The following is a 26,870-nucleotide window of genomic DNA, read 5'->3' on the forward strand; positions in this document are numbered from 1 at the left end:
GAAGGGTGCTTTTCTGATTGGAAGGCTGTGACTAGTGGTGTTCCGCAGGGATCAGTGCTGGGACCTTTGCTGTTTTTAGTATTTATAAATGGTTTGGAGGAAAATCTAACTGGTTTGATTAGTAAGTTTGCAGATGACACAAATGTTGGTGGAATTGTGGATAGTGATGAGGACTGTCAGAGGATACAGCAGGATTTAGATTGTTTGGAGACTTGGGCGGAGAGATGACAGATGGAGTTTAATCCGGACAAATGTGAGGTAATGCATTTTGGAAGGTCTAATGCACGTAGGGAATATACAGTGTATGGTAGAACCCTCAAGAATATTGACAGTCAGAGAGATCTAGGTGTACAAGTCCACAGGTCGCTGAAAGGGGCAACACAGGTGGAGAAGGGAGTCAAGAAGACATACTTGTCTTCATTAGCCGGGTCATTGAGTATAAGAATTGGCAGGTCATGTTGCAGCTTTATAGAACCTTATTTAGGCCACACTTGGAGTATAGTGTTCAATTCTGGTCGCCACACTACCAGAAGGATGTGGAGGCTTTAGAGAGGGTGCAGAAGAGATTCACCAGGATGCTGCCTGGTATGGAGGGCATTAGCTATGAGGAGCAGTTGAATAAACTTGATTTGTTCTCACTGGAACGACGGAGCTTGAGAGGCGACCTGAATTACGAGTCTACAAACTTATGAGGGGCATAGACAGAGTGGATAGTCAGAGGCCTTTTCCCAGGGTAGAGGGGTCAATTACTAGGGGGCATAGGTTTAAGGTGCAAGGGGCAAGGTTTAGAGGAGATGTGCGAGGCAAGTTTTTTACACCGAGGGTAGTGGGTGCCTGGAACTCGCTGTCGGAGGAGGTGCTGGAAGCAGGGACGATAGTGACGTTTAAGGGGCATCTTGACAAATACATGAATAGGATGTGAATAGAGGGATACAGACCCAGGAAGTGTGGAAGATTTTAGTTGAGACGGGCAGCATGGTCGGCACCGGCTTGGAGGGCCGAAGGGCCTGTTCCTCTGCTGTACTTTTCTTTGTTCTTCCTGACAGCGGTGGCTCATGCTAGATCTAGTCCGCTGTCCCCTGACCAGTTCTGCCCGACACCCCCCCCCCCCCATCCACAAACAGTTCTACTCACCAACCCTACTAGTCATTCACAGCATCGTTCACCCCCACCAGTCAAAGACGGCTCTGCTCACCGCTCCACCCCGGCCTTTCTCTGACATTGGCTGGAATGAAGAGCCCAGGTGTGCGGAGGTGCTGAGAATACTTGCGAGGAAAAGCTGAATCGAGACTGCCGGAAGAGTGACTGGGTAGGGAAGAGGACCAAGGATGATCAGGCAGAACCGTGGAGTGGGGAGTGCTGAAGGAGGGCGAGCAGACCCAGGAGAGCGGGACGGGGAGAGTGTTGTGAGCAGAGACTGGTGTGTTGGGTTTGGGGGAGCTGGGGAGAAGTGAGTGCTGCAGTGTGTGCTGTGAGTGCCAAGAATGCCAAAGTGTTTTGAAACTCCTCCTGATTTAAAGGCCCATGTTTCTAGCAAGCGTTAAGCCTATTAGGAGCAGCCCGAAGTAAAACACTTTAAATAACAGGGCAGTAGTGTAGGGGAAATAGCCCAAATTTACATGCTGATCCATCAATGTGGGCTCTCACAAAGTCAGGTGTGATGAACCACAAGATCTAGGTTCCAGAGTAAATTGGCTCCCCTGAACGTGTGGTGCTGCTTCTGGTCCTCGATAGCACCAAATTCCTGGGATGGCAGGATTGTCGTATGAGGAGAGATTGGGTCGACTGTGCGTGTGTTCATTGGAATGTAGGAGAATGAGAGGGGATCTGATTGGCACATCAGGGTGGCATGGTGTCACAGTGGTTAGCACTGCTGCCTCAAAGTACCAGACCTTGGGTGACTGTCTGTGTGGAGTTTGCACATTCTCCCCATGTCTGTGTGCATTTCCTCCCGTTGCTCCAGTTCCCTCCCAAAGTCACAGACGTGTGAAGGTTAGGTGGCCATGATCAATGTGCGAGGTTACAAGGATAGGGTGGGGAGTGGTCCCAGATAGGGTGCTCTTTTGCAGGGTTGATGGAGACTCAATGAACCAAATGGCTTCCTTCTGCCCTGTAGGAATTCTACTTTACCACATAAGATTCTGACAGGGCTGGACAGAATGGATGCAGGAATGTTGTGCCCTCTGGATGGAGAGTCCAGAACAAGAGTCACTGTCTCAGGGTAGGCCATTTAGGATTGAGATGAGGAGAAAGATCGTCACTCAGAAGGTGGCGAACCTGTGGAATTCTCCACCACAAAAAGGCCATGGAGGCCAAGTCACTGAATATATTTAAGATGGAAATAGATAGATTTCTAGACTCCAAAGATGTCAAGGGATATGGGGAGAGGGCGGGAGTGTGGAATCGTATTAAATGGTGGAGCAGGCTCAAAGGACCGACTCTCCTACCCCTGCTCTTATTTTCTGTGTGTTTCAAACACACAGCGTTTGCCAGTACTGGGATTGTAAGATCTGCCCAATGCACTTCTTTATCCTGGCATGGAGGTAATGTGCTCGATAACAACCACACATCTATGCAGTGCTTTAAACATAGCAAAATATCCCAAGGTTTCACAGCCACCTAAGGAGATATTAGGATAGGGCCAGAAGATTGGTCCAAGACATTGGTTTAAATGAGTATCTTAAAGGAGGAGAGTGACGTAGAAAGATTTAGGAAGGGAGTGGCGACAATTTGTATGATGTTTCGAAACAATATAATTCCTCGATGTATTATTGAGCGAAAGGGCGAATTCTCTCTTTAAAAAAGGGGGCAGCAGGGTAGCATGGTGGTTAGCATAAATGCTTCACAGCTCCAGGGTCCCAGGTTCGATTCCCGGCTGGGTCACTGTCTGTGTGGAGTCTGCACGTCCTCCCCCTGTGTGCGTGGGTTTCCTCCGGGTGCTCCGGTTTCCTCCCACAGTCCAAAGATGTGCGGGTTAGGTGGATTGGCCATGCTAAATTGCCCGTAGTGTCCTAATAAAAGTAAGGTTAAGGGGGGGTTGTTGGGTTACGGGTATAGGGTGGATACGTGGGTTTGAGTAGGGTGATCATGGCTCGGCACAACATTGAGGGCCGAAGGGCCTGTTCTGTGCTGTACTGTTCTATGTTCTAATTTGTTGTGGCAATGCATCAGGGTCTCCTATTAAATAGCCTTGCCATGTGAATTTAGGTTCTTAAATTGTTTGTTGGAAGTGTGAGCTGATAATTTTACCTGGAGATGAATCAGGCATTGGGGTTGAAGCAAACAGGGCCAGAAAGTCAACCCCGCTGACTCCAACAGACCCACTGTCATTTCGTGCTCAGTAGATCATTGATTGGCAGGAAGTTGGACTGCGGTCTGGGTGGAAGTCCTGCCTTAGAGACCTTTTGACCAATGAGATTGAATAACAGCTCGCCATCCCCTCCAGGCACAGTGCTGCAGTGGCGGGCAGAGGTTCGAGGTACTGGAGCCACGCCTGAGCCTCAGTCCTGTTACCGCATTTCAGGTAAGGACCAGGGATCCTGGGTCGGGAGGGGTGAGGAATCCCTGGACGATCGGGAAAGCTGCGGAAAGGGCACCCGAATCGGAAGGGACCTTCAGATTGAGGCAACCGCCAACCCCCCCCCCCCCCCTTCCCCCCTCCCCCACCCCCGGCCACAGTATTTTCCATTTGAGACTGAGATTGTCAACTTTCTCCATTCGTCGCCATGCGTAAAATTGAGTTATGGTAGGAAAAGGCCTTAATAAGAGCCTCAATATGGTCATGGGCAGGCGTTCTGACTGAAGCCTTGCCCACCCTACGGTGAAATTACGTCTGGGTGGTGGTGGGTGAGATACGGGAGGGAACCCCATCCATCCAGTTTTTACATCCCCTCCCCCCCAGGTCTCAGAACCCACCTGAGGGGAGCAACAAAAATTCGACCTGCTGTTGACATTGTAAAATCTCCAGCAACAATTAAAACTTGAAAGAATAAGACTCCATATAGTTATTTTTTCGTGGCAGAGAGGTTGACTGGTTAGTGATTAGCTACTTTTCTAATTGTTGAAAGGGTACTTAGATTGGAATGAAGAAGGCTTAACCTTCTGTGGATGAGCTTAACTCATATCTGTCAGGAATTTCACAGCTCAAATAATTTAAACAGTAAAGCAACAGCAAGATGCCATTTTGACGAAGCTAATGGTGGAGTAGCACGGCCTAGGATAGGAATTTTGTATTTCCATATTTAACCACACATCCACCCATCATCTGAAGTTATACATTTGCATATAAATAGTAGCGAGTGCCGTTAAATTCACTGTTATTTTAACAACATATGATGGCTCAGCATTTTTTTAACGTGGCACATAGTATGCACTGACTTTAAGTACAGTACAGTACCACTGCAGTATCTTTGGTGGGTATATGTGTACATAATTCTGTGGCTGGCCCATTTCTGTCAGCCGCTTCATCTTGATTTAAAGCAGTTTTGCAGTCTTGTGACAATAGGCTGAATCTACGGAGTAATTTATTTACTGTACACGTAAACTTAGGCAATGCTGCTCTGATCGACTGGATGCATATTCATTGAATGCTTGTATTCTCTAATACATTAATTATAAAATATAAATGTAATGCGCACAGCACTGCAGTACTATGTTTGAATTTGTCCAGAAGGTTGCCATAGTAATATGCATAGTGCTGCTGTTTTTCCGCTTGCACAGTTTACTGACTTTTATGCTTAGAGTTTGTTGCTTTTATGTCACACAGGTAACATTCTTGCTGTGGTTTTTCATTTTAATGCTGAAAAATGAGCAGTGTGTATGATAACAAAAGGACTCTGCTGCATCTGCTGGAAATCCAAAGTAAAAAACAGAAATTGCTGGGAAAACGCAGTAAGTCAGCAAGCAGCTGTGGGGAACAAAATAGAGGTAACATTTCAGAACTGGAAAGACGTTTGATATTTTCAGAAAATTCAGAGTCTGGATAAAGATGTTGGTGAGGGTTGGATGGTGGCAGCGGCCGGTTGGGAGGATGGGTCACCTCCGCCCATGGGCTTCCCAGCAGCATGGAGTTTCTTCAATGGGAAATCCCATTGACAAGCGGTGGGAGTAGAGTGGGGCGGCATGATAGCACTGTTGCTTCACCGGGCTTCGATTCCTGGCTTGGGTCACTGCCTGTGTGGAGTCTGCACGTTCTCCCCGTGACTGCGTGGGTTTCCTCCGGGCGCTTCAGTTTCCTCCCACAAGTCCCGAAAGACGTGCTTGTTAGATGAATTGCACATTCTGAATTCTCCCTCTGTGTACCCGAACAGGTACCAGAGAGTGGCGACTAGGGGATTTTAACAGTAACTTCACTGCAGTGTTAACATAAGCCTACTTGTGACAATAATTTTTTTTAAAAATGTATTTATTCAAAGTTTTCAATAAGTTTACAAAACCCTCCAAAAAGGAAAATAATACAAAGAAAGAAGGGCAACATGCCAACAGAACAGAACAACTTAATCCTCTAAACGATACAGTTTAGCAAATTAACACTAAATTCAAAACAGGATAGAGCATGCGCCCCCTACAAAAAGGAAAAGAAATCCCCCCCTCCCCCCCGCCGGGTTGCTGCTGCTGTTTTTTTTAAATTAAGGTTTTGCAAAATGTTCTATATTAAATAGTAATAATCTTAACACAGCAACTTAGTGAACATTAATCTAGTGCATAAAGAGAATATACATCAGCAATCCACTAGACGTTACCCCACGCGCCTCAATCCTCCAACCCCCTCCCATCGGGCCACTCATCCCCCCCCCCCCCCCCCCCCCCCCCCATGGGTCGCTGCTGCTGCTGAAGTGTTAATTTTCCCCGCAGTCAGCGGACGGTATTGTGCCCCCGCTCAACAGCGGCAGCTCTGTACCCTTGGCAAAGTTATTTACACACATATGTAGGCATCCGTTCGTGGTTGTCCCTTGCTTCTTCCGGACGGATTTCGCTGATGTTGTCGTCTCGTGCGCACTTCCGCTTCTGCGGCCCTCTCGTCTTCCCCATTTTCTCTGTTTCTGTGGATGCCAAGTTTGTTAACGTTTCCCTGCCTCCCCCCTCCCCTTCCCTGGCTCTCCTCTATTGTTCCCTGTCTCTCCCTCTGCCACCCCCCCTCTCCCCACTTCTGCCCTCCCCCCACCCCGAGCCCTGTGGTTCGCCTTTCCTTCCTCTTAGATTTAGCTGTCCCTTCTCCCCCTCTCACAGTCTATCTCTCCCTCTCAATCGTTGGCTACTTTCCCGTTTCTTGGCTACCTGGCTGCTCTTCTGCTTGTTTGTTGGCCACGAACAGGTCCCGGAACAATTGGGTGAACGGCTCCCACGTTCTGTGGAAGCCGTCGTCTGACCCTCGGACGGCGAATTTGATTTTCTCCATTTGGAGAGATTCCGAGAGGTCGGACAGCCAGTCTGCAGCTCTGGGTGGTGCTGCTGACCGCCAGCCGAACAGGATTCTACGGCGGGCGATCAGGGAGGCAAAGGCAAGGGCATCCGCCCTCCTCCCCAGGAATAGATCTGGCTGGTCTGAAACCCCCGAAGACCACCACTATCGGGCATGGCTCCACCCTCACCCCCACCACTTTGGACATAGCCTCGAAGAAGGCTGTCCAGTACTCCACAAGTCTGGGGCAAGTCCAGAACATGTGGGCGTGGTTGGCCGGGCCTCTTTGGCACCGTTCACATCTGTCCTCCACCTCTGGGAAGAACTTGTGACAATAATAAAGGGCAGAATGGTAGCCTTGGGGATAGCACAATTGCTTCACAGCTCCAGGGTCCCAGGTTCGATTCCGGCTTGGGTCACTGTCTGTGCGGAGTCTGCACATCCTCCCCGTGTCTGCGTGGGTTTCCTCCGGGTGCTCAGGTTTCCCCCCACAGTCCAAAGATGAGCAGGTTAGGTGGATTGGCCATGATAAATTGCCCTTAGTGTCCAAAATTGCCCTTAGTGTTGGGTGGGGTTACTGGGTTATGGGGATAAGGTGGAGGTGTTGACCTTGGGTAGGGTGCTCTTTCCAAGAGCCGGTGCAGACTCGATGGGCCGAATGGCCTCCTTCTGCACTGCAAATTCCATGATTATATTATTATTAGAGTAGAGAATCTCGCTGCCAGCGAATGGCATGTCAACGAGAAACACAGAGTCAAACTGTCTCTTCAAACTGGATTGAATTGAACGTTATTCCGGTGATGTGAGAACGTGTGGAGGAAGGCATTGATCTTTTGCTGCAAAGACTTTATAACCTTTCATCTTAATGCTCCAAGAGATCCAGTAAACGAAGGGAATGGTAGCATAGCAGCTATGTTACAGGTCTAATGATCCAGCGGCTTAGGCTCAAATCTGACCATGATATACGGGGAATTTAAATTTAGTTGATGAAATTAATCAGGAACTTAAAAACTAGTACCAGTTATTCTGCTCAACATCAATGCCGTTGGCCCTGTATTATCATCCTCTTGACATCTAACTACGAGATTGTTTAACTACATTAAACCCATCCAGTCCATGAATGTCATTTCGGGAAGGAAGCAGTGTGGCTTATATGTGACTCTCGACCCACAGAAATACCCAACTACCACAACAAAGTGTAATCAGAATAAAATTGGATGAAGCACCAGTATTGATCTAAGAATTTTATTTGGACACAGCAAAGGCACACCCAGCCCAGTCAACCCCACAACTAACTAACATCTGGGGTTCTGTTCGATCAGATGAGAAAAGCTATGTGAAACTCGTTGACTTCACAGCCGTCTTTTCTCGCTGATTTAGTGATACTCTGTGCAATTTCAGAGTGCTGGCAAGGATTGCACAGCCTGCAGGGGGACGGGGTCTAAAGGCCTGAAGTTAAATTTAAGGCTCCCCCGCCCCCCTCCCCCTTGCCCGAACAGACATTATGACTGCATCACCATTGGCCACTGCCATTGCCTCAGCTGTGCCCTCTGGCAATGCCCCCTGGTAGTACAGCCAAGGCACCAGGGGTCAATGCCCAAGCATGTCCCATACCTCCCGGAGTCTACAAGCATCTCTTGCACCCCTGGCGTGGCCATCCTGACTGATTTTCCTTTTTGAAAACCAGTAATGATCCGTGCTGGCATGACGTCATGCCCCCGGAGGTGGGATGAAGATACTCCGTATGTTACAGCTTCAAGCCCGGTAATTACATGATAATTTATCAAAATATATGGAAATCTGGGCGTGAGCCTGATTACATCACTGGCGGGGTCGGGAAAGATTTCACACTGAGATCTCGCCAATGCAAATCCCGTCTTTGGCCGTTTGAGAGATTTAGCGGCCATTGTCGGGATTTGCTCCTGCGGCTAACGCGGCCACTAGATCACACTCCTGGGTCCTTGTGCCAAAATGATAAAATTGGGAGAGCTCTCTTACAGACTAGTCAAGCAACAGCCTGACACAGTCAGACTGGCACCTGTCAGCCAAAATCCCAGATCCCTTCACTGCCAACCCTGGTAATGGAGGTTCTGGGGCAAAGCAAACACAATGTGCATGGTGACACAGTGGTGTAAAGCTAGAAGGGAGTGACCATGGGAGTCCTCAACATTGGCTCTGGACCCATGAACCATTACATTACCCAAGATACCATTACATTAGATGAGCTCCAGCTACTGTGACTCAGTACAAGAGTGTCACTTTCCATCATGAATTTGATCCCTTCCCTCACTTGGGTTAATCTTTCTGGATTTAGTCTGTAGGAATGTTGCTTTATGCGCGACACATCCCCTACATAACGTCATGAATGACCAAAGATAGTTTCTTTGGTCTAGTCACACAAATCGATTCATGAGTTTGTAATAGCTTTTGTAAGTCACCTCAACAGTTTTCTAGAAAATAGCTTAATATTACGTCTAGTTTTTAGGCACCTCCGTATTATCTAATCTTATGACCGGAGGGTCAACTTGAAAAAGAAAATGAAAATCGCTTATTGTCGCAAGTAGGCTTCAAATGAAGTTACTGTGAAAAGCCCCTAGTCGCCACATTCCGGCGCCTGTTCGGGGAGGCTGGTACAGGAATTGAACCCGCGCTGCTGGCCTTGTTGTGCTTTACAAGCCAGCTGTTTAGCCAACTGTGCTAAACCAGCCCCTTTAGAATTTTAGAATTTTCGACTTCCGATTCATTCTCAGAGTTTTTTGATATTTTTATTTCACTCCTTACCTCTTTTGCCACTGCGGATATTTTCCTATCCTGACTATCTCCCCTGTCATAATAATGCTTTAACATATAACTTGCCACACTTGCTGACCTGATAAGCTTCTGGTTAATCAATTTTAAAATATTTAGTCTTGTTTTCAAATCCCTTTGTGACTTTTGCCCCTCCTTTTCTCTGATATCTTCTGCCCTGCAACCAGACAAGATTACAATACCATCTAGTTCCAGGCCCCGATCCACCATTAGTGGCTGTGACTTCAGTTGCCAGGTCCCTAACTTCTGGAATGACCCCTCCCCCGCAAACATTTCTGCCTCTCGGCATCTACGTCTCCATTCAAAATGTTTTGATCAAGGCTTTTTGTCATCCGCCCTAATATTTATTTTTGTCTATTTTTTATTTTAATACTCCTATGAAGGGCTTTGGATGTTTTATTACAATAAAGGTCCTTTATAGGTCACAGCTGTTGCTGTTGTAAATGAGATAAATCCCCAACAGATGTGCAAGTTCAATACTGGCTATCTGTGAGGCGCAGTGGGCCATTGGCAGCAGATCTGTATTTCACTGGAATCTTTACCGTTATGATCTTTTTGGCTGAATTATTTTGTGGGATGTGTCCCCCACTGGCCAGCATTTATGCTCATCCATAATTGCCTTTGAGAAGGAAGTGGGGAACCGCCTTTGTCCGCCTGGTGTAATTACGCCTGTTAAGAAGGGACTTCCAAGTGGCAGTGAAAGAACGGTGATATAATTCCAAGTTAGGTTGGTTTGAAGCTTGGAGGGGAACTTGCAGGTGGTGCTGTTCCCATGTGTCTGCTGCCTTTGTCCTTATAGATAGTAGAGGTCGTAGGTTTGGAAGATGCTGTCAAAGGAGTCTTGATGAGCTGCTGCAGTGAATGATGTATATGTACTCTGCTGCCACTGTTTGTTGGTGCACAAGTGAGTGAATGTTTAAGGTGATAGATGGGGTGCCAATCAAGCTGCTTTGTCCTGCATGGAGTTGAGCTTCTTCAGCGCTGTTGGAGCTGCACTCATCCAGGCAAGTGGGGAGTATTCCATCACACTCCTGACTTGTGCCATGTAGACAAGTGGAAAGACTTTGGGGAGTCAAGAGGTAAATTACTTGCATCAGAATTCCAACTTCTGATCTGCTCTTGTAGCCACAATAGGGGCTGGTTTAGCATAGTGGGCTAAACAGCTGGCCAGCAGTGCGGGTTCAATTCCCATACCGGCCTCCCCGAACAGGCGCCGGAATGTAGCGACTAGGGGCTTTTCACAGTAACTTCATTGAAGCCAACTTGTGACAATAAGCGATTATTATTATTTATATGGCAGCTTCTTATAAGTATTTGGTCAATGATAACCCTCATATTGTTGATGATAGGGGATTCAGTTAAGGTAACGCCATTGAATGTCAAAGGGAGATGGTTAGGTGTTTCTCTTGCAGGAAGAGTGTGTTGCACACGTTACTTGCTAATTAGTCGCATAAGCCTGAATGTTGCCCACGTCTTCTGCATAAGGACACGGACTGCTTCAATATCTGAGGAGTTGTTAATGATACTGAACACTGTAATCATCAGTGAGCTGACCTTATTAAGGAGGAAAGGTCATTGATGAATAGGCTGAAAAATGTTTGGCCTAAGGTAGTATCCTCAGAAACCCCTGCAACAATGTCTTGGGGCTGAGACAATATCCTGGGACTTTGAACAACCACAACCATTTTCCTTTGTTCTCGATACGCCTCCAACCAGTGTGGAGTTTTCCTCGGCTATTTATCTCATGAATTAATCTACGTTTTCACTTCCACCACTAAATCTGGAAGTTCATTTTTCATTCTGAAGATTAATGTTCTGCAGTGTTCCGTTTTGGCAGAAGGGTAAACACAGATTTAATGACTCAGTTCATAAGCATATGCAGAGAGAGGGTTCATATGCATAGCTCTATGAAAGTAACAAGGTATGTTGAGAAAATGATTGGAAAAGAAGATAGGATATTGGACTTCATAAATAATGGTATTGAGTACAAAAACAAGGTGGTTACACTGAAACTGTTATAGCCCTGATCAAACCACAATTATTATGTCCAGTTCTGGTGACCACACCTTAGAAAGGATGTGGTGGTTCTTGAGAGAGTGGCGGGCAGATTTACCAGGATGGACCCACGGATGTGGATCTTTAGCTGCAAGGTTAGGCTGGAGAACCTGGAGTTTTTCACCTTTGAGTAAAGGAGATTGAAGGGAGGTTTGATAGAGGTATACAAGATTATGGCAGGTTTGGATAAGGTCGAAAAAGTTAAGCTGTTTCCCTCAGCTGATCGTACAAGGGAGACATAGATTTAGGGTTTGAGGCAAGAGATACAAGGGGGAATCTGAGAAATAACTTTCTGTCTCTGAGGATGGTGATGGCAGAGATGATGAATGATTTCAAAATGTAATCGGATGGGCACTTGAGGGAAATAAACTTGTAGGGCTATGGGATAGAGTGAGGGAATGGGATAGATTGGATTGCTGTGCAGAGAGTCAGCATGGACTCAGTGGGCCCAATGACTGTGTGACTCCTTCTTTTCTTCATCAGTTTAAACATATGTTGCCTTGTTTTAGCACTGCCACGCCTCAAAGTTGTGTTTTGGATTAACATTGCCTATACCTGGTGATGGACTCAAATTTCCTGCGTTGCATTGAGATAGACATTGTACCAAATGTTATGCCAGTTTCTGCACCAATCATTCTGGGTGGAGAATGGCACGGAATCTTTCTTTGACACTGGCATAAATGTTGGCATTATTTCTGGGGGTAAATACAATGCAGAACATTCATGGATATTGCTTTAATTTTAATTAATCGATCAATGGTTTAATTAAACTTCTGTAACAGTTTTGACGAATGCCTTATTTAAGCAGCCTTCATCCTGGATTTATTCAGTCAAAAGTGACCTCTACGATCTGCTCGACAATAATTTATTCATCCTGCCACTGATGTCAGCGTTCTGGTCACTAGAGACAGTGGGAAGCCATAACATTGTCTGTTCAACTGACATCACAAAGGACACATGTAACAGGGAAAGTTCTGTTCCAGCCCGCTGACAAGATTTTGACGGGAAGTATATTTTACACACTGTGTTCGAACCTCTCATTTGCATTCTTATTCTGTTCAATTCTGCGAAGCACATACCGTATTTCATGGCATATAAATTGAACCCGTATATAATTTGACTCCCCTTCTCAGCCATGACATACTATGCTCGCAATACTAATTAGCCTCAATTTTTTGCATGTTTTACTTACAGGTGCCCTGTAACTGGATGCAAGGGATCCAGAAGGCGATGTGGACTGTGTTGCAAAGATGCACAGGTGTTTAAGTCATACCCACTCTGTGCGGATGCTGATGACATTTCAAAATGGCGACCACCCACAACCACTGACCGGCGCTCCATTTTTTACTTGGAATATAGGTTGACCCCTGTATTTGGAGGGCTTCTTTTGAGGCTTCTAAGGCCAACTTGTACACAACATCCATGGTAGCCATAACAGAATTAGGTTGTGAACACCAATACTTCTTTTTGAAATTTGTTTCTCATTAAATTGTTTAAAAGCATCATTTTATGTACAAATGAGAATATAATGGCAGCATTAATTTCCTTTAAACATTGAAAAAGTGATAGTGTGCTGCCTACGGTGCTGAGGACCCAATTCGATCCCAGCTCTGGGTCACTGTCCGTGTGGAGTTTGCACATTCTCCCCGTGTCTGCGTGGGTTTCACCCCCACAACCCAAAGATGTGCAGGTTAGGTGGATTGACCATGCTGAATTGCCCCTTAATTGGGAAAAAAAATAATTGGGCACTCTAAATTTTCCAAAAAAAAAAGAAAAAATGATATAGTGAAATATTTTGCAATTGTCATAACAAAGTATTCAATTGGATCTGGATTTATCAGAGCAAATGTTTACTGCTTGTCTTAGAAACTCAAGATTTCTTCAAATTGATGTAATCAGTATGACTTTGACACGTCAACCATTTCAAATCTCCTTACATTAAAATAAAGAATCAATGGAAAACGTTACAAAAGGAATCTGCTTCAATTGCAAGTTACAGAATCGTTGAATGATTTTGCTATTCTTTGCCAGGTCCAATGTTGGTTTAAAGTGACCTGTAAATTAGACCAGCTTGAACTGACTCCAAAGTGAAAAATGGCTTGCAGGGTTGGAGAAGTCCTTAAATCGGAATGCAAAATGGGAGCTTCTTATGCTGTTAGCTGGGGTGTCAAAGTGACAGTCATTTGCGAATGGGACAGTGTCCATCTGGGAACATCTTGGACCCTCCTAGAAATAACTGTTACTTACCCCCCCCCCCCCCCCCACCGCAGCATATTTTTCAAAACAAAAGGGTTACATTTAAAAATTGCAATTTAAAATTCTTACAATTTTTTTCTGGGGAAGGGGTGTTAGTCAGACCATAGACACTGTTTGGATCTCAGCTTGTTATATTACCCTTCGTGGTAATATGTTGTGTTCTTTGTCCTTTCTTCCAGAATGAGCTGATGTGTTGTTGATAAAGAATCCACCAATCAAAAGATTGAAACAGAACTAATTTATTATAATACTATTAATTAAATGACATTCGCACACTCTACTGAGCTACAGATAATAATTAAGTAATATTGAATCTGTCTAGCAGTACTCAATAATCTTAATAGTCACTAACAACACTATGATCTCACCTTGTGTTAACTCTGTTTAATCTAATCTTCTTCTTATGCTGTCACCATGCTTTCTCCTTATGCTACTTCCAGAATTCCCTCAGGGTCTAACTTAAATACAGAGGAGTGGTAGCACCCTCTCGTGTTTGATTTATACAGAGATGCAATAGTTAACCCTTCACTAACCTGACTACATACATATCAATACACAGTTGAGGTTCATTTCCATCATTTGGTGATCCTTTTGAAAACCGAGGATGTTAGAACCCACTGTTCTGTCAGCCGCTTTTTACATGCTGGCCCTTGTCATGGGTGGGCATTCACCACCACTTATAAAGGGCATTGGAATTGTGACGTTAGGCTCGGAAACGTGTGTCCAGGTCACTGATCGGACTGATGCACTCCTGTTGAATTTTTGAATAGTTGCATGCCAAAAGGGATGTGAACTTTCAGTCATGAGATTATTAGCTTTGAACATACAATTGCTCAGAACCAATTTTATTTTTTTAATAGGAAAGTAGGTCATATCACTAAGAGAAGGAGTAGCACAGTGGTTAGTACTGTTGCTTCACAGCACCAGGGTCCCAGGTTTGATTCCCATCTTGGGTCACTGTCTGTGCGGAGTCTGCACATTCTCCCCGTGTCTGCATGAGTTTCCTCCGGGTGCTCCGGTTTCCTATCACAAGTCCCGAAAGACGTGCTTGTTAGGTGAATTGAACATTCTGAATTCTCCCTCCGTGTACCCGAACAGGCGCCGGAATCTGGCGACTACGGGTTTTTCACAGTAACTTCATTGCAGTGTTAATGTAAGCCTACTTGTGATACTAATAAAGATTATTATTCTTATTGCTTTTTATTTCTGTTCAGGGAGACAATTTTGGTAGAGCGAAAATGCAATCATGACAGGTTTTCTTTCTTTTGTCATAATAAAGTCAGTTTAGACAGTTAAACTTAGAGGACATTCCAGGCAGAGAGGTTTAGTTGATAAAAAGTCATTAAGATTATTTTGTGAGTTGAAGAACATGGCCGAGAAAGACCTTTTTTTTGAGCATTTTCTCACACACACCCATTCTGGTGTAAGGATTCCTGAACTAATTATCAGCCCATAGAACCACATTATCAACACTCCTTCTGTGACCAACACTTCCTGACGTTGGACTTGAAACCTGGAATTTCCAAGTCCAGAGGTAGGGATGTTACTACTGTGCCACAAGACCAAAAAGACCGTTGATGTGGAAAGTTAGAGAGTGTAAAACAAGTTAGGAAGTCAGCGCAGATCTAAGTCAACAGGAACAACCAAATCAGTGTTGGATGATAACTGTGTATTCAGTTATGCTATGGAACATGCAAATTGTCATGTATTAGTTGTGAAAAAGGTTACAAAATACGGTTGTAAGAGGCATGAAACACGGCTCTGCAGCATCACTGTTACCAGTGCAACAGAAGCCCGAGGCAAGATAATGCACATGGTGCCCCATACTGGGAGGTTTGACACAGGACATGATGCCAAACAGCCATTTTTGCTTATTTGACATTAATTTCAGGAACGTCGTCTGCACCTGTCGAAAAACGATCACCCCCCGGTGGTCGGCAGCAGTGTTTAAAGGGCTGTCTGCGGTTTCAGTGCCTCTTGGTCCGCAAGGTGACTGCTGTGGGGAGAAGCTCTGCAGAGGGAAGAGGAGGACGACGGCGACAGCTCCTTTCAGAAGGCTCCACCCGCCAAGGTTTTTTGGGAGCACTTCTGTTACCTTCACCTGGCCCAAGAGCAGTGCCTGAGATGACTCAGTTTCAACAAGGAGCTGGCCACTGAATTGTCCCACTTCCTACAACCTGAGCTGGACCCTTGACACCAGTGAAGACCCTCGAGACCCATGGCTTCCTGAGCGCTCACTTCCCATATCTCCCTCGGAGGTGAGGCTGCCGGGTTCACGTTTATGTAGACCTGTTGTAAACGTCGCCAACATGGTGTCACACCGATGCCCGGTGAATAATCCCTGAGGGGGACAGTTCCAGAGAGAGTGCTTGCTAATTACATGCTGATATATTAAAATGAGGTTCCTGGGCTTCCGTGGCGAGGGGGGGTTGAAAATTCCGAAACCCAATCATGCCGGAGAGAATCCCAATATTCGATTCTTTACAGATTTTGAGCTGTGCCAAGTTCCTCACGGGCGGAGATCAAAATCACCCCCTGAGTCTCCTGAAAGGAAGCAGTCATTTTCCCCCTTCACTGAACCTGTAGACTATTTCCCAATGTGGCCACCTTAACCTGGTTGTGGTAATTATTTGCTGGATTTAGCTCATAGAGGTACTTAAAATTGGGCATTGTTTTGGAGAAGGGGTGTCTCAGAGTTCAGGTAAACGTAGGTAGTTTGGGACCATGTTCATGTAAAATTATGAATTAAATGAAAATGAATGAATGAAATGAAAATCGCTTATTGTCACAAGTAGGCTTCAAATGAAGTTACTGTGAAAAGCCCCTAGTCGCCACATTCCGGCGCCTGTTCGGGGAGGCTGGTGTGTGTGTACTGTCATCAGTATCCTCACGTGTCATTGTTTTTTAAAATAAATTTAGAGTACCCAATTCATTTTCCCAATTAAGGGGCAATTTAGCATGGCCAATCCATCTACCCTGCACATCTTTGGATTGTGGGGGCGAAACCCACGCAGACACGGGGAAAACGTGCAAACTGCACATGGTCAGTGACCCAGAGCCGGGATCGAACCTGGGACCTCGGCGCCGTGAGGCAGCAGGGCTAACCCACTGCGCCACCGTGCTGCCCTACGTGTTATTGTTAATTGTAGTCCTTCTTGTCATGTGTGTTATCTCTTTCTTTTAGGTTATCAAATATTCTTAATTGTTCGCACAATGACTAGTCTGTTCCTCACTGGGTTGCACTTTGTTCCTCACATTGGACCAAAAAACCCCACAAACTAAGGTTCCAAGTTACCCTTCTGGGTTTTGGATACTCATGCATTTAATATCACGTTAGGTGGACTGGCCACTCTAAATTTCCCCTTAGTGTGTGAAGATGTGCAGGTTAGGTAGGGTTGTGGGGTAATGGGGATAGGGTGGAGAAGTGGGCCTAGGTAGGGTGCTCTTTCAGAGGGTCGGTGATGACCAAATGGCCTCATCTGCATTCTCCCTTCTGAGGAGTGACAGGAGGGGACAGGAGGAGGAGCAGGAAACAGAGGGAGGAGGTGGAGGAACAGGTGGAATGCATCCTGGATCTCTTCACTTTGGCTGGCTAACAGAGAGCACATTCTTCGACTCTACTTTCTATTGAACTACTTGGCCTGCCTTCAAGGACTCACCATTCCGACCACCACTTACACCTGAGATGTCCGATTCAAACATCCGCTGGGAAACCGTCGGGAAGTGGAAGCAATCCAAAAAGAAACATTTGCAAAAGATTATCCAGAACACATTGAAATAAACAAACAGAAATCAACTATTAACTCTTGTGCAATCCCTAATAGTGACTGTCTTGGGGTTTCTATGTGTCCCAGTGCACCGATGCAGTGTGCTCCAGATACCTGCAGCATGTCTGCTGACTTTCACTGGAGAAATTTTCATATAGCCATAAAATAATACACCCTTGAGCAGGTATGGCTCTGACAGTCCCGGTTATAGGTTGCATTGCCTTGATGTGGGTGCCAACAGACTAGATTGAATAGCTGAGAAGGACCAGCAAGGATACTGGCAGAATGGCAATGGTGGGAATGCATATGCAGTCATCCTGAGAAAGGGCAGTAAGCTTGTGCATCATAGAGCCATTGCCACACCTGTGGGACGGTGCCTCACCAACGCTAGTAATCTATTGGATGGCAGATCGCTGGACATGCTCCTTTGAGTATGGAGATCCTCATTCATGATGGCAGGTCATGGTTCTGAAGAAGTCACATGCAACCCGAAACCTTAACTCTTGTTTCTCTCACCACAGATGCTTTCAGACCTGCTGCGTTTTTCCAGAACTTCCTGCTTCTAATTTTGATCTCATGACTGAGCTTGCACTGCAGCATTCAGACTTTGGCCGGATTCTGTCTGTGTGCAATGGAAGTTGAGCCAACAGAAATCCATCATGAGGGGCTCTGCTCGCCCTGTCTTGGAACTGACCTGCACCTCCATGATAGGGTCCAAGCTCTGTGCAATGCCAGTGCCTCATTAGAGCCAGACTCCTCCATGCTCCTTGACGGTGACAACAGGAACTAACCATCTTTGTGTGCATGCCCATCAGCATTCTCGTGTATGCTGGGCAGCATGGTAGCACAGTGGATAGCACTGTTGCTTCACAGCTCCAGGATCCCAGGTTCGATTCCCGGCTTGGGTCACTGTCTGTGCGGAGTCTGCACGTTCTCCCTGTGGGTTCCCTCCGGGTGCTCCGGTTTCCTCCCACAAGTCCCAAAAGACGTGCTGTTAGGTGAATTGGACATTCTGAATTCTCCCGCAGTGTACCCAAACAGGTACTGGAATGTGGCGAATAGGGGATTTTCACAGTAACTTCATTGCAGTGTTAATGTAAGCCTACTGGTGAAAATAAAGATTATTATTATTATGCAGCCCTCATCTGAGACACCTGCATAAAAACTGGCCAGGGTGAACTCCAGAGGGAACACCCTACAGGCAGCTACACTTTCCGCCCTGGCCTGACTGCAGTCCATGTGTGTTTGGTGACTGAACACTTGCAGATCCAGACCCAGACCCTATATCACCCTCAGCTGGTGGCTGCATGTCAGAATAATTGACAGTGCTTCCTCAATAAGGTTGCGGGGTGGGTGGGGGGTTGCTCTCTCATTGTCTTCCAGTTGAGCATCTTGTGGTTGGGCAGGTCACAATTTTGGGGTGTCAAAAAGCCTAAAAGCAGTCAGGTAGGATGGGGCTGAGGTGGTGTGGGTGGGTGGGGGAGGAAAACATAAGGTCCATGGTCACACAATCGGCAGCTGTGACATGATGCCAGCTATCAGGACGATGGTGAGAAAGCAGTTAAGAAGGGGACTAAGGCAGGAGCCTACCATCATCTTGAATAGCCTTGATTGCTCCAGGTGCGATCGGCTCTATTGCAGCTGACCCCATGGTATGAAGCACCATTTTGTCCCTCTGGCTAAGTCAACGAAGGCATGTTAGTGCCCCTCATTAGTTCCCTGCCTCTCCATCATGTTATGGATGGCCTTGTCTTGCAGGAGAGGGGACAGAATGTCAATGGTTGAGTTGCACAGCGTTTGGGTAATGTGCCTACTATAGCTGAATATCTGGAGGTATATGGAAGCAACAAGGCTTAAGTTTGAGGCTGGCATCATTGGAAGTTGTTTGTATGTGAGGTGGAATATATTGTCATGGTAGTGTCCCTTTAAGAAAGGTTTTTGTCTTATCACTCGGCTTCAGTGATGTAATTTAGTGGGTGGAGCTGGGCTGTGGCTATGAGGTTCGGTTTACTTCCGCTTTCAATTTTTGCTGTTGTGGACTCAGCCAGAGAAAATAAGTGTTCTGGCCTGTCTCTCTCTATTTTCATTTTAAATATCTGTTCCGTAAAAAAAAATCATTGATTATAGCTACCTGCTGCTTTGGTAACTTAAAAGATATAGTTTGCTTTCAGGAAGGGTTTAAAGCTGCGGGTGAGACAGGGTCAGAATCTCAGGAAAAGCCTGTCTTATTCAAGTGAGAATACAGTGTGCTGGGCCACGCCCTTGAAAAGGGGTTTTTGGTTTATGGGATTTTGTTTTTGAATTGGAACAGTTAAGGGGCAATTCATTAAGTGTTATACCTAGATTACAGTAGCTGTGCTATTGATAACAATATCAATATTGATATATATATCTGTGTTAACTAGTTCTTAGAATAAAGCTTGTTTGATTAAGGTGTCTAGGAAGACTGTTGAATCACACCTGAAGGGAAGGCTCTAGTGCTCATCCTCGCCAAATTCAAATCAAGGCTGAAGGTCAGGTGGACGTCATAATATACTTTGGAGTTTCTAAGCACTGGTCCATAACAATATGAATACTAGGCATGAGTTCTCAGTGTTAGTGACAAATGCTGGGTGAGTGATGGGTGTGTGGTGTATTGAGCAGTGTAAATGGTTGTTGGCTTGGTGGCTATGAGGCATCTTGGGAAGATGCATTTACTAACTTTGATTATGCGTGTGAGGTTATTCAATGTCTTTTGGCACTGCCGTCAAGTCCTTGGGGGCCAGACTCTAGGCACTGAGCTCCATTTGCACCTACTCCCACTCCCTTTGGAGAATCTGTTTCGAATGCCTCCTTGCTACCTTTAAGCATTGCCACTGTCCTTCTGTCCATGTCCATCACCATGGCGTCCAGAGTTGCACTGGTGAACCCAAGAGCCATCTCTCTGCCCAGGTCTTCCACTTCTCTTGTTCAAACCTGCAGCCACAGAATTCAATCATAGTCTCCTGTGATCCAGTGCAGCTTCCCTTTAAGAGGGACAGGCTGTCTTTAAGAGCCGGAGAGCAGCTGGAACACCTGCTAGCCTCGCAAACTATTAAGCCCCTTGTTGAGTGTCCACCTAGTCAGTAGGTCATGCCGGGCTACATGCTGAAATCATTCTAAAGAGGGGGACACATGAAATTTTCATGCTGCCTGTCTCCACAACAATAGGTCATGAAATGCAACCCCCATCATCCAAAATGAGTGCAGACTGATTTCTAGCCCACTGACTTCGGAATTCAATGTTTTGACCAACAAGGTACACTATGGTCAGAATGGTAACGTCTCGAATGTCCCAATTAAAAATTAAACGGTTTGTCTTAATAGCTGCTATTACATGTAATAGCAGCTATTTTAGGGGCCTCACGGTAGCATGGTGGTTAGCATCAATGCTTCACAGCTCCAGGGTCCCAGGTTCGATTCCCGGCTGGGTCACTGTCTGTGTGGAGTCTGCACGTCCTCCCCGTGTGTGCGTGGGTTTCCTCCGGGTGCTCCGGTTTCCTCCCACAGTCCAAAGATGTGCGGGGTTAGGTGGATTGGCCATGCTAAATTGCCCGTAGTGTAAGGTTAATGGGGGGATTGTTGGGTTACGGGTATACGGGTTACGTGGGTTTAAGTAGGGTGATCATTGCTCGGCACAACATCGAGGGCCGAAAGGCCTGTTCTGTGCTGTACTGTTCTATGTTCTATGTTCTAAATCATAGAATTTACAGTGCAGAAGGAGGCCATTCGGCCCATCGAGTCTGCACCTGCTCTTGGAAAGACCACCCTACCCAAGGTCAACATCTCCACCCTATCCCCATAACCCAGTAACCCCACCCAACACTAAGGGCAATTTTGGACACTAAGGGCAATTTATCATGGCCAATCCACCTAACCTGCACATCTAAATGTATTTATTGTTGCTCATAGGTACGCTTAATAAATCTGTCATGAAAGGGTACAAACGTTACTATTTTGAGGAAAGACTCAAAAATAAGCAGACCCATCCTCAAACACTACCAATTTTAAAAGGGCTAGTTTCTCTACGAAAGACTTCCCCAGCTGTGTCTTCAAATGATCTTCAAGAAATACGAGAAGTAAATCTCATTTATTGCAACGCGACCCAGTTTGTTACTCAAGTTGAGCGAGATTTATATGCAATAAACAAACCATGAAAGTGTGTTCTTCCAATTTTTAGCTTCAAATTTAAAATATTCACCACACAGTCAAAATAGATATATATGACATGTGCAGATTGTTATTTTCCACACTTTGCATTGTCTTTTAAGCTGATTTAGAGATGTATCGCACGAGTGCTTCAATGCTCGTATGAATGGTGCAATGAGCAACATTTGCATAATTTTCCTATTCTACCGGTATGCAGTCCAAAGAAGTGCAGGTTAGGTGGATTGTCCATCATAAATTGCCCTTAGTGACCAAAACGTTTAGGAGGGGTGATTGGGTTATGGGGATAGGGTGGAAGTGAGGGCTTAAGCGGGTCGGTACAGACTCGATGGGCCGAATGGCCTCCTTCTGCACTGTATGTTCTATGTTCTATGTTCAATGAGAAAACCCATGGTTTCTATCGAGGCATTGAAGAAGAAGGTTTAATGAAAAATAAAAACGCTTCCCCTCAAAATGCTGCCTTCTCACATGGTGATGTAATTAGCTATTTCATATTTGTGCCATTTAATTTCCTGGTTCACTTAAGTTTCAGATGATGGGGCTGATAAAGGCCTCGTGGGTGCATTAGCCTTTGCAAAGAGAGACATATGTAACATATTTTACATCAACGGGATGTAACAAGGCTCTTAACAACCAATGAAATTAATTTGTTGATGTGTAGTCAAAGATAGTCAATGTTGTACAGAGCAAGGGTCCTCAAGCGACAATGAAGAGTGTTCTGCTGCTGCTGCTTGAGGTATACATGCTTGTCAGCACATTGGGAGACCTCCCAAGCCTTGTGCCAATGGGTTTATTTTCTATCCATCTCAGAGGGCCCACAGGTCTCAGTTTAACATCTAACCTGAAAGGTTGCACGTCTGTACTGATTGTGAGCCTGGATCACGCAGTCTCTGCAGTGAGGCTTGAACGCACAAGCTTCTGACTGAGAAGCGAGAGCCTGCAAATAAATAAACCTTTAAACAAATGAATAAGGCATATTTTAAGTGGCCAATCTAAAATTTATGTTAGTTTTAGGCTCTGTTATCTAGCCTGGAAACACCATGTTAAAATAGCGTATCCAAATTTCATCGTACAAGTAAAATGTTTTCAACATGTAAAATCAGTGGGAGAAAATGACTATCGGGAGAGGGGATTAGATGCCTCATCCTCCCCCCCACCCTGCCAAGAAGCAAAGTCAATGTTGTGTTTGCCCACTCCGTGCCCGCCCACTCCGTATCCATAACTTGCTGTGGGCCAGCTGAACAAGGGTCAAGGGGACTGAGGCACCTCACCGGGGAGGAAGACCCACTCTCGGGAGCCGCCAGCCAATCCAGTTGGCCGGCAGCTCCCTCAGTCCCGGCAGCGTCAAGAATTCATCAGTGGGTGCAGGACTCCAAGAGGTGGAGGAAGAAGGGTACTGGGCAGCATGGTAGCACAGTGGTTAGCATTGTTGCTTCACAACGCCAGGGACCAGGGTTCGATTCACGGCTTGGGTCACTGTGTGGAGTCTGCACGTTCTTCCCGGGTCTGCGTGGGTTTCCTCCGGGCGCTCCGGTTTCTTCCCACAGGTCCCGAAAGACGTGCTGTTAGGTGAATTGGACATTCTGAATTCTCCCTCCGTGTACCCGAACAGGCGCCAGAATGTGGCGACTAGGGGCTTTTCACAGTAACCTCATTGCAGTGTTAATGTATGCCTACTTGTGACATTAATAAAGGTTATTATTAATAATGGATCTCCGCAACGAAGCACGTCTGGGTCTTGGGCAGTGAGGGTTTCGGCAGGTCAGGAATGGGGGCGGGGTGTTATCTATTATCTATTTGACTATGACCGGCCCGCTGCCCGTTTTAGCGCCCGTCTAACCCCCCTGCATTGTGGCATTCATCCGATTTTACATGTCCCCCCTCCTCGCTGAAAACATCCCAGTGGGGGCAGCTAAAATGCATCCCTTTGATGGTCACATAAGATTCATTAATACCCATTGAAATGACCAAACTTACAAAAATGGGCGTTAAGCATTTTGACACTTCGAATACTTTAAATCTGGTCAGAAATATAAACATTCACGATTGAGCTTGTAGCAATCAGAAGGTGGGTTCTGGGGGTTTTACTTTTCTTTATAAAACAAAGATTTGGATCTGTTGAAAATAAAACTAGTTAAGAACAAGTTCCAATTTCAATAACATGATTCGCTGTTCGGGGAACAGCATGATACATAAACCAAGTGCTTGAATTTAACTTCACATTAAAGAGAATTTCCGTCAGATGAACAAGAATCTGGTCAGTCTCGGGTCCCTCAACCCCAAAGTCTGCTTTTTCAGCCCTCGTTTGAAGGTCTGTACCGTCCTTCTCGTCAGCCCACTGGATGACAGTGACACCGGGCAGTACGGATGTGCTTTACCCTTTTGGTGTTCAAGAATCTGGACAATTCGGCACTGTGAAAGGTGTTACATTGTCGGTAACTAACGCCTCGAGGATACCGCGTGTACGGAAAGACAGGGGCAATTTCTCAATGGTTGCCTTCGAGGTGGTTGACAACATTGGATGGATTTCCAACCATTTAGGTGGGCATCTATGAAGAGTAAGAACATTGAGCTTTAAAAGGGGACAGCGAAGTCATTGTGTAACCGCACCCACGGTAACCGTACCCACGGTCACCCCGGCCATTCCCATGGGTGAAGGGGCATGGCTAACGGAAGCTCTTGTTGCTCCTGACACACGCCGCACTGTTGGGCTGCCTTCTCTATCTCTGCAGCCAGGCCCATCCGCTGTGGGTGAGCAGTTTCATTTTAAACATCCCTGGGTGCCCTGTGTGCTGGACCCTCATGATCAGGTCTTGGCCCTTACCCTGCATGCCAATGCAATGCACCCCACAGAAAACTGTCATCTTCTACACTAACCTCGGACATTTTTGTCAAGAATGTCTGCAACTCGTTTGGCAGTCTTCTACACTGACCCCCATACAGGACTCTGTGTCGAATCTTTGAAAGGACTGGGTCGGTCTGTATCCACTCACGGATTTGGGACACTGTAACAGGTAACAAATCTCTAAATTTGAGCATGGCCACTACTTCATCAAGCAAAGGCAGTCAGTTTAACGTATCCACTTTTGCAATCTGGATACCTGGACAATGTTCAAATGAGTATTCATGGGCAGCCAGCAGGAGGGCTGATGCACGATCAATTCCACAAAGACGAGAGTTGGATGCAATCGAGGCTTTATTACACTAAGGTGTGTGGCCTCCTACAGCAGCTGCCGAAATGGCTGCTGTATGGGGAGCACACATATTTATACTCCGCCTACTGGGCAGAGCCAGCAGGCAGGGAACTACCCCCGTACCTGTAGTACACGGCCTTACCACAAAACACCGACACCATCATCCTCTATATACAATATATACATCAGTGGTGACTACCACATTCACCCCCTGTTAAGATTGAGTCCGGTGGAGATGGTGGAGAACTATATACAGGTAGACATTTTAAAGTACAGAGAGCAAAAAAAATTGAGTCCAGTGGGGTGGAGTGGAAAATTATGTGCAGAGTGATGATGTTTTAAAAGTCCAGGTCATGTTACAGATTCAGTCGGTCCGGAGCCTTGATCTGCCGTTGGCAGTGCTGGTGGTGACTCCGGTGTCGGTTTGGTCTTCGGTGACTCTGGGAGCGTGTCGAAATCCTCTTCATCCTCTGGTATGGGCAAGGGGAGGACGGATTGTCCCGGAGCGGGGGCTGCGGTGAGGTGCACCGGGGGAGGGGAGGGTGGCGCCGGGTTGGAGGGGGGGATGTGTGGGGAACCAGCTAGTGCCAGGTCCCTGAGGGAGACAGTATCTTGGCGGCTGTCGGGGTGTGCTACGTAGGCATACTGTGGGTTGGCGTGAAGTAGCTGTACCCTCTCAACCAATGGGTCCGCCTTGTGGAGTCGTATGTGTTTACGGAGTAGTACGGGTCCTGGAATTGCGAGCCAAGTCGGGAGCGACACCCCGGAGGTGGACTTCCTAGGAAAGGCAAAGAGACGTTCATGGGGTGTTTCATTAGTCGCGGTGCATAGGAGCGACCAAATGGAGTGCAGGACATCGGGAAGGACCTCCTGCCAGCAGGAGGCCAGGAGATTTCTGGACCGTAGGGCCAGCTGGACGGCCCTCCAGACTGTCCCATTCTCCCTCTCCACCTGTCCGTTTCCCCGGGGGTTATAGCTGGTTGTCCTGCTCGAGGCAATGCCCCTGTTGAGCAGGAACTGACGCAGCTCATCGCTCAAGAATGAGGATCCCCTGTCGCTGTGGAGGCGGGGAAGCCGAACAGAGCGAAGATGGTGTTGCGGGCTTTGATGACTGTGGCAGACGTCACGTCGGGGCATGGGATGGCAAAGGGGAATCTGGAATACTCATCGACCACACTGAGGAAGTACGTGTTATGGTTGATGGAGGGAAGGGGCCCTTTGAAGTCCACACTGAGGCGTTCAAAGGGGCGGGAGGCCTTCACCAGGCACGCATGGTCTGGCCGGTAGATGTGCGGTTTGCACTCCGCGGAGACCTGGCAGTCCCTGGTGATAACCCTGACTTCCTCGATGGAGTAGGGCAGATTGCGAGCCTTGATGAAATAGTAAAAACGTGTGACCCCCGGGTGACAGAGGTTGTCGTGCAGAGTCTGGAGTCGGTCCACTTGTGCGCTGGCACATGTACCTCGGGATAGGGCATCGGGGGCAAGTTGAGCTTACGGGGTGATACAAAATCTCGTAGTTGTAGGTGGAGAGCTCGATTCTCCACCGCAAGATTTTATCGTTTTTGATCTTGCCCCGCTGTGTGTTGTTGAACATGAAGGCTTACCGACTGTTGGTCAGTGAGGAGAGTGAATCTCCTGCCGGCCCTGTAATGCCTCCAATGCCGCACAGCTTCAACGATGGCTTGGGCTTCTGTTTCGATGGAGCAATGCCGCATTTCGGAGGCATGTAGGGTTCGTGAGAAAAATGCCACGGGCCTGCCTGCCTGGTTGAGGGTGCCGGCTATAGCGACGTCTGATGCATCGCTCTCAACTTGAAATGGTAACGTCTCAACTACTGCGTGCATCGCGGCCTTGGCGATGTCAGCCTTAATACGGTTGAAGGCCTGGTGAGCCTTGGCCGTCAGGGGAAACAGAGTGGATTGAATGAGTGGACGAGCCTTGTCCGCATGGTTTGGGACCCACTAGGTGTAATAAGAGAAGAACCCCAGGCATCGTTTGAGGGCCTTGAGGCAGTGGGGAAGGGGGAGCTCCATGAGGAGGCACATGCGGTCGGGATCAGGCCCCAGAACTCCGTTCTGGACCACATAGCTGAGGATGGCTAAGCGGTTCATGCTGAACACGCACTTCTCCTTGTTATAAGTTAGGTTGAGGAGAGTGGCGGGTGGAGAAATTTGGCAAGGTTGGCGTCATGGTCCTGCTGATC

The 26,870-nt window shown here is 46.7% G+C and overlaps 1 long non-coding RNA gene across 2 annotated transcripts; it reads left to right on the forward strand.

Moving 5' to 3' along the window:
- Positions 1-3,422: 3,422 nt before the first annotated feature.
- Positions 3,423-13,395, forward strand: LOC119954630. Of its 2 annotated transcripts, none has more exons than XR_005458280.1 (3): positions 3,423-3,523; positions 4,766-4,926; positions 12,458-13,395. It is a non-coding gene; the product is annotated as an uncharacterized LOC119954630 (long non-coding RNA). The 2 variants fall into 2 exon arrangements; XR_005458281.1 differs by having other exon boundaries at positions 4,766-4,890.
- Positions 13,396-26,870: the final 13,475 nt, after the last annotated feature.

This window comes from Scyliorhinus canicula, chromosome 20 (assembly GCF_902713615.1).
Source record: "Scyliorhinus canicula chromosome 20, sScyCan1.1, whole genome shotgun sequence".
NCBI classification, from domain to species: domain Eukaryota; kingdom Metazoa; phylum Chordata; class Chondrichthyes; order Carcharhiniformes; family Scyliorhinidae; genus Scyliorhinus; species Scyliorhinus canicula.